The sequence below is a fragment of the Prosopis cineraria genome, unplaced genomic scaffold (genome assembly GCF_029017545.1).
Source record: "Prosopis cineraria cultivar Desert tree isolate PC_DT_omini unplaced genomic scaffold, ASM2901754v1 PC2026, whole genome shotgun sequence".
Lineage (NCBI taxonomy): Eukaryota > Viridiplantae > Streptophyta > Magnoliopsida > Fabales > Fabaceae > Prosopis > Prosopis cineraria.
Genome location: NW_026557351.1, coordinates 9,223 through 24,173, shown reverse-complemented (window position 1 = coordinate 24,173; position 14,951 = coordinate 9,223). Strand labels below are relative to the sequence as shown.

Here is a 14,951-nt window from a genome sequence, read left to right as displayed (position 1 = left end):
AATTTGAATTAAACCCATATTATTTTTCTCAGTGAATTCATATCTATAATTTCAATCAGTAGATCTTTTGAAATTAATAATAATATATATTCAAAATATTTCTATAAAAACTAATAAATCATCTTCACAAACTATAACAAAATTTTATTCATAAATTGTAAAAAGAATTTACACTATATTTCAAATATAAAGAACATATTTGAGAGTCATAAATTATATATTAAAAAATATTATCATTATTGTAAATTTATAAAAAGATATAATGTAATTAAAAATAAAAATTTATTTTTAAAATATGCTAGCCCACGGGCTAGCCTGTTTTAGCTAGCTAATTTTGCGGTTGGTCTAACCCAGCCTGTTTTAAAAACGGGCCAATTTCTTCAACCCAACTCATCAAATTGCGCGGGTTAAACTGATTAGCTTGCAGGCTCAATCTGTTTTTTTCGACTCTAGTATGGAGGGATGTTTAGAACGAAAATGGATGGGAAGATTTGCTTGCAACTAGGGTTTTGTGCTGCTCTTAAAGCTGAGTTGTGGAGTGTCTTTTATGGGATACAAGTGGCAAAGGATTTCAACTTTGCCAAACTTCTCCTAAGGTTTCAGATATTTGGCGTGAAGCGATTGATCAAAACAACTCCACAATAGAGCAACTGAGGCATGCTATTGGGCTTATAACTGACGAGTGTCAGATTATCGTGAGGCATGTTTTTAGATAATAACGAGTGTGTTGACTGGCTTATTAAGTTTAGAATTAATCTTAAATGTTAGGGGGCGTGCATACCATTGGATTATTGATAGCTGAACAAATTAGGTTTTGGGCTGGGCTGCATTTCTCATTAAAAAAAAAAAAGGAGAGAGAGCAGTGAGAGAAATAAATGACACAAACTTGCATGTTTAATGACATAATATCCATAAAGTTCACAACAGAATAAAGGCTCATAAAACCTCACCAGCCCAACTTACAAGTTTAATAGCCTAATCATAAAGTTCAATAACAACATAAAAACTCAAAGAAAAAAAAAAAAAAAACCTCACAAAAGACTGACTGCAACAACAATTGTATCCATGTCTTCTTCTTGTCATAAGACAGGGTAAGAAAAATTTCTCTCCATTCAGGGTCGCTCTTCAAAGTTTTCAAGGCTTCCATAAAACCACATTCTGCGTCGTCCCCCATCTCCTCAAGAGCAGTCACACACTTTGCAAGAGAATAATCCGACGAAGAAGAAGTGGCCTCCTTGCTTCTCTCAGCTCTTGTCTTGTATGCTTCAGCACATGCTGCAACAAGTGCTTCACTCATTCATTCGGGCTTTAGCCAAAGATATCTTTAGCTGTTAACTTTTTTTTTTTTTTTGCCAGAAGCTTTGGCTGTTAACTCAGGCCACATCTTTGAATCAGTTTCTTCCATCTACCATCAGAGACGAAATTAGCCCTTAATACAAAAAAAAAAGTTTATTGGGTTTTAAAAGGACAATAAGAGCATAAAATTAGAATAACAGATATGAAATATTGAGATAGATGTGTAGACATATACAAAAAGATAAAATCCAAAATCTAAAAATAATTTTATTGAAATACTCACGGAGGCAACTCAAACAAAATAGAAATAAATCCATGGGTTAAAGGACATTTTTACTTCTCAACTATTTGTTGGAAAAGTCTAGTGCCTTAAATTTACGTGTGGTGTAATTTCAAGATCAAAAATGGTGCATCAGTTAACTTTGATATTTAGTTAACTTAAAAATTGCAAAAAAAAAAACTCAAAAATTATAGAAAAGAACAAAATAAAAAACACACAAGTACCATGTAAAAATTTAATAATGTGATAATTTATAAGTCTTCTACCAAAATTTATAAATCCACCTTTAAAAATTTATAGTTAGAGTAAAAATGCATTTATTTATAAATAACACTATTTGTAAATTTTGGAAGACGAGCTATAAATTATAGCACTATTTTAAGGATTTAATTAATATTAATTTTTTATTAGATATTTTCTTGTAATTTTTATGTCCATTTTTATAATTTTCTAAATAATTAATGGTCAAAGTTAAAATTTTTTTTAATGCACTATTTTTAAATGTTAAAGAAGAAAATTGCACTTTGTAAGAATGGAAGTGAAGTGAAAATGGAGTTTAAAACATATTTGATGCATGAAAGTGGGTAATCACAATGTTACCGTGAGAACTCTTGTTGTTGATTCTATTTGCAGTGGCAATAAAAGTAGCTGCTGAAAGTTAACATTTGTCATCGCAGAAAAGAAAATTTGTTGCTATAGAAAGATAGTCACCATTGAAAGTTGAGAATCAACAGTAATAAATGTCGCTGTAGAAACTGTACATCAACGGTGACTTTTTCATCATCGCCGCTAAAAGTAATGTTTGTTTTACCTACCCACAAGGAGCCACATCACCGCTAAAAAGTAATCTTCAAAAAATCCAAACTTCCACTAATCCAAACACAATATTATTTGTTAACGAAGTTCCATAATAGAATAACCACAAACTGATAAGTTTAATGACATAACCATAGAGTTCAATAACATAATGAAGGCTCATCAATCCGATCTCCGACACAAACTCACAAGTGTAATGACATAATTGTAAAGTTCAGTAACAAAATAAAGACTCATAACGTTCCACAAAAAACACGAAATAGCCATTGCTTTTTCCGGTGATGTGTCATGCCAAGAAAAATTTCTCTCCATTCAGGGTCCTTTTTGAAGATTTTCAAGGCTTTCATATAACTATCTTCATCGACGTCTTTCATCTCATTGAGGGCAATCACACACTTGGTAAGGGAAAAATCCGACGAAGTGGCCTCCTTACTTATCTCACCTTTATATCTCTCAGCTTTTGCCTTACATGCTTCAGCCCATGTTGCAAGTGCCTCACTCAAATGAGTTTTAGTCATAATATCTATAAAAGCTTTAGCTATTAACTCAGGCCACATCTTTGAGACAGTTTCTTCCATCTACCATCAGAATGACAATTAGCCCCAAATACAACATAATTTTATTGGACTTTAAACGGACAATTGGAGCAGTAGATACAATAATGTTGATATAGATGTCCAGGCATAAATTAAAAGATAAAATTTGAAATACAAAATAATTTTATTGATTAAATACCCGCAGAGGCAACTCAAACAAAATATAAATAAATGGGTTAAAGAAGATTTTTGCCCTTCAACTATTTGTTAGAGAGTGTCTAGTGTCCTAAATTTAGATTTGGTGTGATTTCCCCATTCAAAATTTGAAAATAGTGTATTACAGAAAATGACAAAAAAACATATAAATACCTTAAAAAAAATTAATATTGTTTAATTTATAAGTTTTCCAACAAAATTTACAAATATTTCTTTAAAAATTTCTAGCTAGAGTACAAAATGCCTTCATTTATAAATAATACTATTTGTAAATTTTGGAGGAAGAGTTATAGATGATCACACTATTTTAGGAATTTAATTGATATTAATTTTTTTATAGAACATTTTTTCTAAAATTTAAGGCCATTTTATGTAATTTTCTAATAGCTAGCACTATTTTCAAATTGCAAGTAGAAGTGAGTGAGGTGGAAATGAAGTTTTAAAAATATGTTTGGTATGAAGAATGTGAGAAAAGAAGTGGGTTCCATGAATATGAAAAAGTTAGTTCCCCAATTTTGATGGAACCAATTCTCCCAAGAAATGGAATCATTCCTACTAACTTTACTAATATCAATGCAAAAAAAATAAAATGAATAAAAGTGTATAAAATTTTAAATATGTTCTTATAAAATATTCAAAAATATCATCTTATTTTTTCGGCCTTCTGAAACCTAAAAAGCAAAATGACTTTCGAGGATCCAATCAAACTCTATACGTATTAGTATTGCGGTGTTCATTGTTGGTGCTTAGTGGATAACCAATCGAGAGTGCATAGAAATTGGCCCACGTGATAAAGTTAATTCCTGATAAGTATGAGACTCGTTACACAATTAAAACGATTCTAAGCCTAGAAACAAAACCATAACCATAGCAATCCCAACCCACACCAATCTTGATGACCGCACACGATTCAAATTCCCCAATTCATATTTGAAACTAATTCCCAGGTCACAGAAAGCATTTCTTGTTTTCGGTGGAAAAGACAGATGAATGCCTAGATATGAAGAGACGAAGACGAAGCTGGGAGAGAGTGCGTGAGAGTAAAAGAGATAATATACCTCACCGTCACCGGAGCACGAAAGTGAGAGCTAGTTGAGCGAGTGACGACAGCGACGGAGGCGCCAAGAGAACCGCGAGAGAAACTAAAAAAAGTCGTCGGAGAAACTGATCGAGAAGTGTGATTTTAAAAGTCATAAAGTTGTGCCAATAATTACTATTATGCCATCCATTTATTAAAGCAAAATGAGAGTGTGTCCTCAAGTGCGTAATAAAAATGCAATTTTAAAAAAAAACATAGAATGAAAACAAAAACAGCTTTACTGAGTTGCCAGGAGAATCTCATTGCAAGCCCATAGAATATAATCAACACATTTTTATTAAAGGTCCTATAAAATTTCATATAATTCTATAAGACTAAAAGTCTTTTTTGAAATTAAGTTTTTTGATAAAAAGATAGAATTGTGAATACCAAATAGAATATCTATGAATAAAATTTAAAGCCCATTTGTTAATAACAAAACATCCATTCATTTCACTTAGTTCATGTAGTTTACACTTGTTAAAGTAGATGAAATGTACAGGTCACCTGAACAGTATTTACAACAAAAATTTCACAAATAACATTCAAATTCCAGTTATTAATGACAAAATGTTAGTTAATTTCACGTAATTCATGTGGTTTATAGTTGTTGAAGAAGAAGAAGAACAATTTTACAAATTATCAAGATGAAATTTACAATAAAAACTCTGTAAATAACATTCAAAGTCTATTTCTTTAAAACAAAACTTATGTTTATTTCGTAGTTTATATTTGTTGAAGGAAAAGAAATTTACAAATTATCCAAATAAAAATTACAATAGAACGTGCTTCTTATTGCATATTAGTGCTGGCTGGATGATTTACTTCTTGACGAAGTTATGGTTGTCTTTTTAGTTGTGTTTGTACTTTTTTCCGCCTCTGTCTTGTTTGAGTTCTCTAATTGGCCCTAATAAAGTTTTCTTCTTGCTTGAGTAGGAAAAGAAATTACTTGTTGAGTAAGGTTACATTATTTTATTTCATATCTCTTCTTTATTTCCGTTTTTTTTTCTTTTCTTTCTTCTTTCTTTTTTTTTTAATCATCAACATACTCATACATGATTACGTGTTACTGGCTTTACAAAATAATCATCTTGTTCATTTCTTGTAACCCTTGTCCCATTCACTTGAATGAAAAATAAGGAACATAGAAAATTATTGATGCAATATCAAAGAAAATTGCATCTTTCCCATACAAAAATTGATGATTCTCGGTATCGTACATCAGCAAGATCCTATCCTATTTTATTACTCACTACTCAAGGAGTAATAAGCATATCTATATAACTGGCAAATCGTCGATATCAATTAAAACAATTTACAGTATGAGCTTTTCTTAGAATCTGACATCAAGACGATCAAATATCTAGAACAAGTGGATTGTCAAATGAAGGGTATGACAGTGAGAAGTTGAATCTCGAGCTTGCGCTTGATAATGAGGATGATGACGAGAGTGATGGTGAGGACGGGGAGAGTGAGGAAGAAACAAATAGAGAGAATTGTTGAGCATAGTGACAATGAAGATGATGATGATGAATCGAATGTGGTAGTCTGGGCATGAGAAATCGATGGCAAAGCGAAGAAGATGAGGAAGACAAGGAGGAAGAATGCACATGTGAAAATAGTCAAAAATATCCTAGCATGCATGGATACCAATTTTAAAAACAGGGAATAATATTGTACCAATTTTAAAAATGCAGGAATGACATTGCGCCAAAAGACATTTTAAAATGCCAAATGCATCTGAATGAAAAATAAAGGGGGGAGAGAGATGAATTTTTAAGGAGTGGATATTTATGTGTTAGAAACTTAGAATTCATAACTTCTAGGGGTATTTTTAAGGATATAAAGTACACTATGCGGTATTAATTACATTTTTTTTAATATTATTCATATTTAAATTCATTAATTAGTAATTAAATAGAGGTAAAATTAAAAGTTTATTATATTTTTAGATAAAATTAATAATTTAACTATCACTTCATTTTTATTTAATGACCTTGTGATCCTTATACTCCTTACAGGGTCTTGTTATTCCCCTTTTTTATTTGTTTTTTTTTCCCTTCTTACTCATTCTTTTTTACCTTGTGTCACCAAGATTTGATGGTAATAACTCATAATTTATTATAAATATTATATTTTGGGTATCCATAGCTAATGCTATTTTTAATATTCTAATGAATAGTTTAAAAAGAGTTTATTATAGTTAATACCCTATAACTTTCAAAGGATATATAATGCATCATCATATATCTCTTTATTTCTTTGTAATACTAGAGTAAGACTTTAATACTTGTATGCCTACAAATAGAGGTTATGCATCTAAGAGAATAAGAAATTCTCCTCTATTTTTTTCTCCCCCATTTCTTTTCTTGTTTTGTTCTTCTCTACTATTTGTGATGGTTATATTTTTTTATATTATATATATATTTATATTTTTTTTATTATTGCTCCAACAACATAGCCATAAGATTAATATATTTTTTAATTTGTTAAATCAAGGAAAATAAAACAATATTTTATAAAAATTCATATATAAAATTTAAAGTAATAGAATATGAATATTTCTATGTTCCCTGGTTCAACAAATTAAAAAATAACTAAGCAACTTGGAATTATGCACTAAACAACTTGGAATAAGGTAAAAGCTTATAGATTAATGTGTTCTTATATTTTATAAAATAGTATCTGAATTGGTGAATTTAGATTTATACTCTCATATTTACAATCTCACATTTAAAATTCATATGTTTAAAATCTTGTTTGGGAAGTTTAAAAACTTTTCAAAGGAAAAAAGAAAAGTGTTGAATTTGATGCAAAAACAAAAATTAAGAGTAACAAGCTTCCTTTTATTTTTCAATCAATGAAAGAAAACAATGATAAACGATAAAATTAAAGATGTGAGAGTGGTATAGATATTGATAGTAAAATCACAAAGAAAACAATATGCTTGAAATGACTGAAATTTTAAATAAATAAAGTATAAAATAATTGAAATTACAAGAAAATTATAATAAAAAATGAATGAATCTATGAATTTTTTAGTATCAACATGAGGAATTTGATAAAATCCACACTTGCATTGATCCAAACAGAATATTGTTAATAAACAAAGTTCCATAGTAGAATAAAAACACGAGGTCGCAAATTCAATGGCATAACCATAGAGTTCAATATCATAATAAAGGCACATAAATCCGAACTCCAACACAAATTCACACAAGTTTAATGACATGCATAATCGTGAAGTTCAATAACAAAATAAATTAAGACTCATAACTTTCCCCAATAAACACGATATAGCCATTGCTCTTTCCTGCTAAGTTCCATGCTAAGAAAAATTTTTCTCCATTCAGGGTCTTTCTTCAACTTTTCCAAGGCTTTCATATAATAATCTTCACCAAAATCCACGTCATCAAGAGAAATCACACGCTTGGCAAGAGAATAATCCGAAGAAGAAGTGCCCTTCAACTATTCATTAGAAAGCGTCTAGTGTCCTAAAATTTAGATATGGTTTGATTTTTTCCTTCATCATTTGAAAAATGGTGCATTGGGCACCTTGCCATTAGAAAAGTTAGTTTTAACTGTTAGTTAACTTGAAAATTGCTATAAAAGACTTCAAAAATTATAGAAAAATACACATAAATACCTTATAAAAATAATTAATAGCATAATTTATAAGTGTTCCACCAAAATTTGTAAATCTTTTTTTAAAAACTTATAACTAGAGTAAAAAATGTGTTCATTTATTATAACACTATTTGTAAATTTTGGAGAAGAGTTATAAATTATCATACTATTTTGAAAACTTAATTGATATTAATTTTCTTATTGGTACTTTTCCTATAACTTTTTATGTCATTTTCTATAATTTTCTAGGGAACTTTTTTTTAACAGCTAGCACTATTTTCAAATTGCAAGTGGAAGTAGAAGTGGAAGAGAAAGTGAAGTGGAAATAATGTTTGAAAGCATACTTGGTTCGTACATAGAAGTGGGTATTTTTTATGAAGAAAGTGAGAAAAGAAGTGGCCTGAGTTCCATGAACATGTGGAAGTTATTTCCCCTAAATTTGATGCAACCTAATTCTACTAGGAAATGAGATCCACTATACTAAGCAACTTGATTTTTTAATTCCAGTTCTCCATCCCAATTTCTTGTTACCAAATAGGGCATGAGATTACTAAATGACTAAAAAACACAATTGGATGATGTGAAGTACTCCCTCTGGTTCTTTTTACAAATTATTCTCACCAATCTCACCAATATCAATGTAAAAAGTAAAAGGAATAAAAGTATATAAAATTTTAAATATGTCCTGATAAAAAATTCAAAAGTAATATCATGTTATTTTACCTCTCTTATGAAAAATAATTTTATAAATATATTTTAAATATTACTTAAAAAACTGTAACATGATTTATAAATAGGACCAAATAACCTTTAGAATGTGCCCAATAAATGAAAAGGATGGGTATCAGCATAACAATAACTTAATTATGAGTCCAATCAAACTCTATACATATTAGCATTACGATGTTCATTGTTAGTGCTCAGTAGATAACAAATCCAGAGAGCATAGAAATAGACTCACGTGATAAAGTTGATTCCTCAAAATAAACCGCCAGAAGTGATAAAGTTCGAGAGTACTGAAGATAAGCATGAGACTTGTTATACAATTAAAACGATCCTAAGGCTAGAAGACAAACCATAATCATAGCAAGCCCAACCAACACCAATCTTAACGATCGCATACGATTCGAATTTCCCTGTTCATATTTCAAACTAGTTCCCAGATTACATACAGAAAGCATTTCTTTTTTTCGGTGAAAGGGACAGATGAATGCCCAGATATGAAGAGATGAAGACGAAGCTAAGAATGAGTGAGTGAGAGTAAAAGAGATAATATACCTCACCGTCACAGGAGCACGAAAGTTGTGCCAATAATGACTATTATGCCCTCCATTAATTCAAGGAAAAAAGAGAGTATCCTCAAGTGCATAATAAAAAGCAATTAAAAACATAAAATGAAAAACAAAAACAGCTTTACTGTATTGCTAGGAGAATCTCATTGCAGGCCCATCAAATATAATCGACATATTTTTATTAAATGCCCAATAAAATTTGATATAATTCTATAAGCCTAAAAGTCTCTTTTGAAATTAAGTTTTTTTGATAAAAAGATGGAATTGTTCATTTGTGAAATACACAATAGAATATCCGTAAATGACATTCAAAGCCCGATTCTTAACAAAAAAAGGTTCATTCATTTCACATAATCCATATGGTTTACATTTGTGATAGTAGAGGAAATGCACAAGTCATTTAAATGATATTTACAACAAAAACTCCATAAATAACATTCAAATTTATTTATTAGTAACAAAATGTCAGTTAATTTCACATAATTCTCATGGTTTATGGATGTTGAAGAAGAAAAATTTACTAGCTACCAATATAAAATTTATAATAAAAACTCTATAAATAACATTCAAAGTCTATTTATTTATAACAAAACTTTCATTTATTTTGCATAGTCCATTTATTTTACATTTGTTGAAAGAAAAGAAATTTACAAATTATTTAAATAAAATGTACAACAGAATGTGCTTCTAATTACATTTTAGTGTTGGCTGGATGATTTCCTTCTTAACGAAGTTATGGTTACCTTTTTAGTTGTGGTTGTCCTTTTTTCAGCCTGTGTGTTGTTTGCATTCTCTAATTGGCCCTAACAATGTTTTCTTCTTGCTTAAGTAGGAAAAGAAAAAGTTACATGTTAAGTTAGGCTACATTATTTTATTTCATGTCTCTTTTTTTTAAAAATAATCATCATACTTGTACATGATTACGTGTTACTGACTTTACAAAATAATCATCTTGTTCATTTCCTTTAACCTAAGTCCCATTCACTTGAATGAAAAATAAGGAACATAGAAAAATATTGATATAATAACAAAATTGCATCTTCCCATTCAAAAATTGATGATTCTCGACAACACCAAGAAGATCCTATCTGATTTTATTACTCACTACTCAAAGAGCAATAAGCATATCTATAACAGACACATCTTCGATATCAATTAAAACAGTTTGTAGTCTGAGCTCTTCTTAGAATCTGATGCCAAGAGGGTTCAATTTCTATAACAAACAAATTTACAAACAAATTTTCCAATGAAGGGCACGACGATGTGCTGTTGAATCTCAAACTAGGGCTTGATGATGAGGATGATGATGAGAATGATGGTGAGGATGACGAAAGTGAGGAGGAGGAAGAGGAAGAAACAGATAGAGAGAATTGTTGAGCCTCGTGACTATGAAGATGAGGGTGATGAATTGAATGTGGTCGTCTAGGCACGAAAAATCAATGGCAAAGTGAAGAAGATTAGGGAGAAAACTGCACATATGGAAATAGTAAAAGTATCCTAGCTAGCATGCATGGATATCAATTTTAAAAATGCTCAAATGATATTGTGCCAAAAAATATTTCAAGATACCAATTGCATTTGAATGAAAATATTAGGGGCAAATTTTTAAGTTAATCTAATAAAAGTTGAGGGAGGGAAAGCATGGGGTTTTGAGACCCTAGATATTGAAAGTTAAAAAGGTGGAGAGGACGAAAGGGTAGGGCGGGGGAAGGGGTAGAGAGATGAATTTTTAAATAGTGTATATTTATGTATTAGAAACATAGAATTTAGAACTTACTATGGGTATTAATTACTTTTATTTTTAATATTATCCATGTTTAAATTCATTAATTTTGAGAGAAAATGCAATGAAAATTACAATTTTTATTTAAATAGGGGTAAAATTGAAAGTTTAATATAGTTTCACACAAAATGAATAGTTTAACTACCATTTATTAGTTCTAGAGAGGTAGTTGAATGTGCTTTATAGTAGGGAGTAGAGGGAGTAATTGTCAATAAACATTTTAGTTTTTACACTAAAGGACGAAAAATCTTCATTGTTAGTTAAAGACCTTGTGGTCCTTATTTGTAATTATATTCCTTATAGGGTCTTTATTTGTTCTTCTCACTACTATAAAAAGGGAATAGTTGATGCTCTATAATTGACACTTATTTGAAAAAAATGACAAATAAAAAGGTGGAGAATAATTGACGGTTTTTCTGAAAGAGCATCAAATATTTTAACATATACTTGTCAGTTATTTACTAATAACCATTAAGTATATATATTTAACAATTTTTAAACATAACTGTCAAATAAATATGAAATATACTTGACGGTCTTGGTTAAACAAATGTTAAATTAATAATTTAAAGAAATTAAAATTATACACATACTTGAAGTTGGTTTTGAAATAACTGTCAAGTATGTCCATGATATACTTGACAATTATTTCAAAACAAGCGTCAAGAATGTAATATTTGATAGTTATTATCAAATAACTGTCAAGTGTTATTATTTAAATTACCCTCCAGAATAGTTTTCGCTTTGCATTTTTACAAATCCTTCATTATCAAAAACACACCTAAAGCCATCAAACTCATTTTTTGTTAGTCCAACTACTAAAAAACATATTTTTGCTCTTGATTCTTAGGGGGTTTTTTGATTCTTGGCCTCTATCATTCTCATGGGTGCTTGTGTGAATGGATTCTCAACCTCCATCATTCTCCAAGAACCTTGTCTCTTTGTTTCTCTACATTCTCAGCTTTCTCTCTTCTTGTTGAGGCCAGTTCTTACTTTTTGAATCATTAATCTTCATTTTGAATCTATGAATTTTTAATTTTGATTTTCATACGCAATAAGTAGTTTTTGTGTTAATTATTTTGATCTCCATTGTTGTTTTTGTTAGTAGGTGTTTGAAATTTTGAGTTATGGGTATTTAATTGTGTTTGTTCTATAATTGAATGATTAGTTTAGATTTATATTCCTTGAGTTGTCAATTTTCATATTACTAGTTTTTTAAATGATTGAAAATTGGCTTACGTAGAAATATTTTTTAGGTTTTAATTGATATATATATATATATAATGCTTGATGTAGTTTATATGATTTTAATTAAAATTGGGCATCTTATTAATGTTGCTATTATTGTGTGTTTGATCATATATAGTCTTGTTATAGATAACTTGATTTTTGTAAAGGCATGAAGCCTTAGTAATACTCATTTGAAGCCATTGTATATACTACCGAATTTTTTTGAAATTATTCTTGGATATAACTTTATGTGATTGTTGTTGTGAATGCTGCTGTTGTTATCATTTAGATTACTAAAGAGAGGGCATAAAGCCCGAAAAACTCTCCTTTTTAAGTTATTATGCTGTCAAAATTATTTAAATGGCTAGCATTAAAATATTAATATAGTTTTAAACAAGATTAAAGAGGGAATGTGCAAACATGTGGTTAGTGACTTATTAACTGATTGATCCTTGTATCTAACTCTCCCACTATCTAGGAGTAGTCAAAATTACTAGTCATATTTTCATTTTAATATTTCTAGGAATTATGGATAAGGAATGGATGTCTACTAATTGTCTATCTAAGGAATATTAGGATGGGGTGGCGAATTTTGTTAAGTTTGTAGTTAAACATATAGAGGGCCCTCCTAGGATTGTTTGCTCGTGTTTAAAGTGTAGTCTTGTGAAGCGAGTTAGCCTAGATACTTGTGAAGAACATTCAGTGATTAATGAGATGGATCAAAGTTACAAGTGTTAGACAATGTATGGTGAGACAAGGGATGAAATTGGTTGTAGCCAGAAGCATAGTAAAAGCTGTGCAACATCTCCTAATGATTTCGACACATGCACACTTAAGGAAGATTTTCTCAATCAGATGGCCAAAGTGATTGAAGAGGACCTCAAGGATTGTCCAGAAAGTTTGAGAAATTAAAAAGAGATTCAGAGATTTAGACGTATGTATAGCAGTGCAGAGGTTGTGAAAAGCTTAACATGGAATGCGGATGAAAGGATAAAAGACGACATACTTTGTCATCCTGCTGATTGTCCACAATAGAGAAAGATTGATTATGAGTATCCTGAATTTAGGGAAGAGAGTAGGAATCTATGCCTTGCTTTGTCTACCAACGAGATAAATCCTTATGGGTTTCAAAGTAGTAGCCACAACACGTAGCCAGTCATTTTGGTTATTTATAACCTTCCTCCATGGCTTTGCATAAAGCACAAGTACGTGATGTTGTTAATGCTAATTGCGGGACCCAAGCAACCTAGGAATGATATAGACATATATTTGGCTCCTCTAATTGATGACTTGAAGATCATGTGGGAGTCAAGTATAGAGGTATATGATGGGTATAGAGAAGAAAGATTTAATTTAAGAGTTATGCTCTTTAGTACAATCAATGACTTTCTTGCTTATGGTAATATATCAGGGTATAACATTAAAGGGTAACTTGGATGCTCTATTTGTGAAGAGGGAACACATTCTATGAGGCTTCAACATGGGATAAAGAATGTTTACATTGGGCGTCATAGGTTTTTACATCAAAAACATCATTATTGGTAGTTGAGAAAAGCATTTAATGGAAATCCAAAGAAGGTAAGACACCTTTGCCATTAACAGGTGATGAGCTATTTGAGAAGATCAAGGATTTAGATATTGAATTCAGCAAACCGTTTGTAATGGCCCTTGGGACAAGCGAATGGAAGAAGAGATCTATTTTCTTTGAACTCCCTTATTGGACCACCTTAGATGTTTGACATTTTCTTTATATTATGCATATTGAGAAAAATGTCTATGAGAGTCTTATTGGCACTTTACAAGGTATATATATTAAATTTAATTACACTTCAATTATAAATTTTAACCAACTTTAATTAGCTATCTATTAACTTGAAATTGTTATGACTATTTGCTTACAATACTTTGAGAATATCTACTGTGTTTGTTATATAGCGGCACATATAGAAGAAATTCTTAAAGAGGTGGCCCAATGTGTTTTCAATATGTGGGTAGTGACAGTGGTTAGACTGGCACAATAGTTAGTTATGTGTAATGTATATATATTTATACATTTTTTTGGCCAATTTTTATGAGATAGGCCACTTAGTTTTAAAACTTTAGTTTGTAAATAAGCTGAGTACAGATTTTTTAGGTTTTAAGGCTATAAGTCTAGGAATTTTAATGTTACCTAGATAGTAAATATTATTAGAAACATTCATTATATTATTTCTGGTTGCTGGCTACCTGTTTTGTTTTGTATCTGTATCTTTATGTAGGGGGCTGCTTTTATTTAAAAAATGTCATAAATACTTGACGTTTGTTTTCAAATAAGCATCAAGTATCAACAAATACTTGATGCCTATTTGAAAATAAACGTCACGTATATTGTTCAGAGAAGAAAAGTCACTAATACAAAATACAAATTTAACGACATCATTTTCCCCACAGTTATGCAGTAACTATGGTTATAGGCCTAAATAGTTAAAATTGTGATATTATAATGACAGGTACACAAAAAAACTGTCGTTGTTACATTTGTGTAGACCAATAATTAATTCTATTATTATTCATATTATTAATAGAATAATTGATATTAATAAAATTATATCTAAAAGTTACATTTATAAAATTTGACAACAGGTCATAAGTGACTTATGGTTAGATATTGTTATTACAATAGGTACCAATGAACCTGTCATTAATTTGTTCTCAGCTCCTTTTTTGTAATTTTATTGTTGTTATGTGGTTAATTAATGACAATTCATTTACTGACTATCATGATTATAAATGTAGTGTATATAATATCATTAATATA

General features: G+C 30.0%; 1 long non-coding RNA gene across 1 annotated transcript; it reads right to left on the bottom strand.

Annotated features, from left to right (window-relative positions):
- Positions 1–2,430: 2,430 nt before the first annotated feature.
- LOC129301297 (uncharacterized) lies at positions 2,431–4,292 on the bottom strand. Its single transcript, XR_008590946.1, has 2 exons — positions 4,203–4,292; positions 2,431–2,970 (listed from the first exon to the last, which is right to left on the bottom strand). It is a non-coding gene; the product is annotated as an uncharacterized LOC129301297 (long non-coding RNA).
- Positions 4,293–14,951: the final 10,659 nt, after the last annotated feature.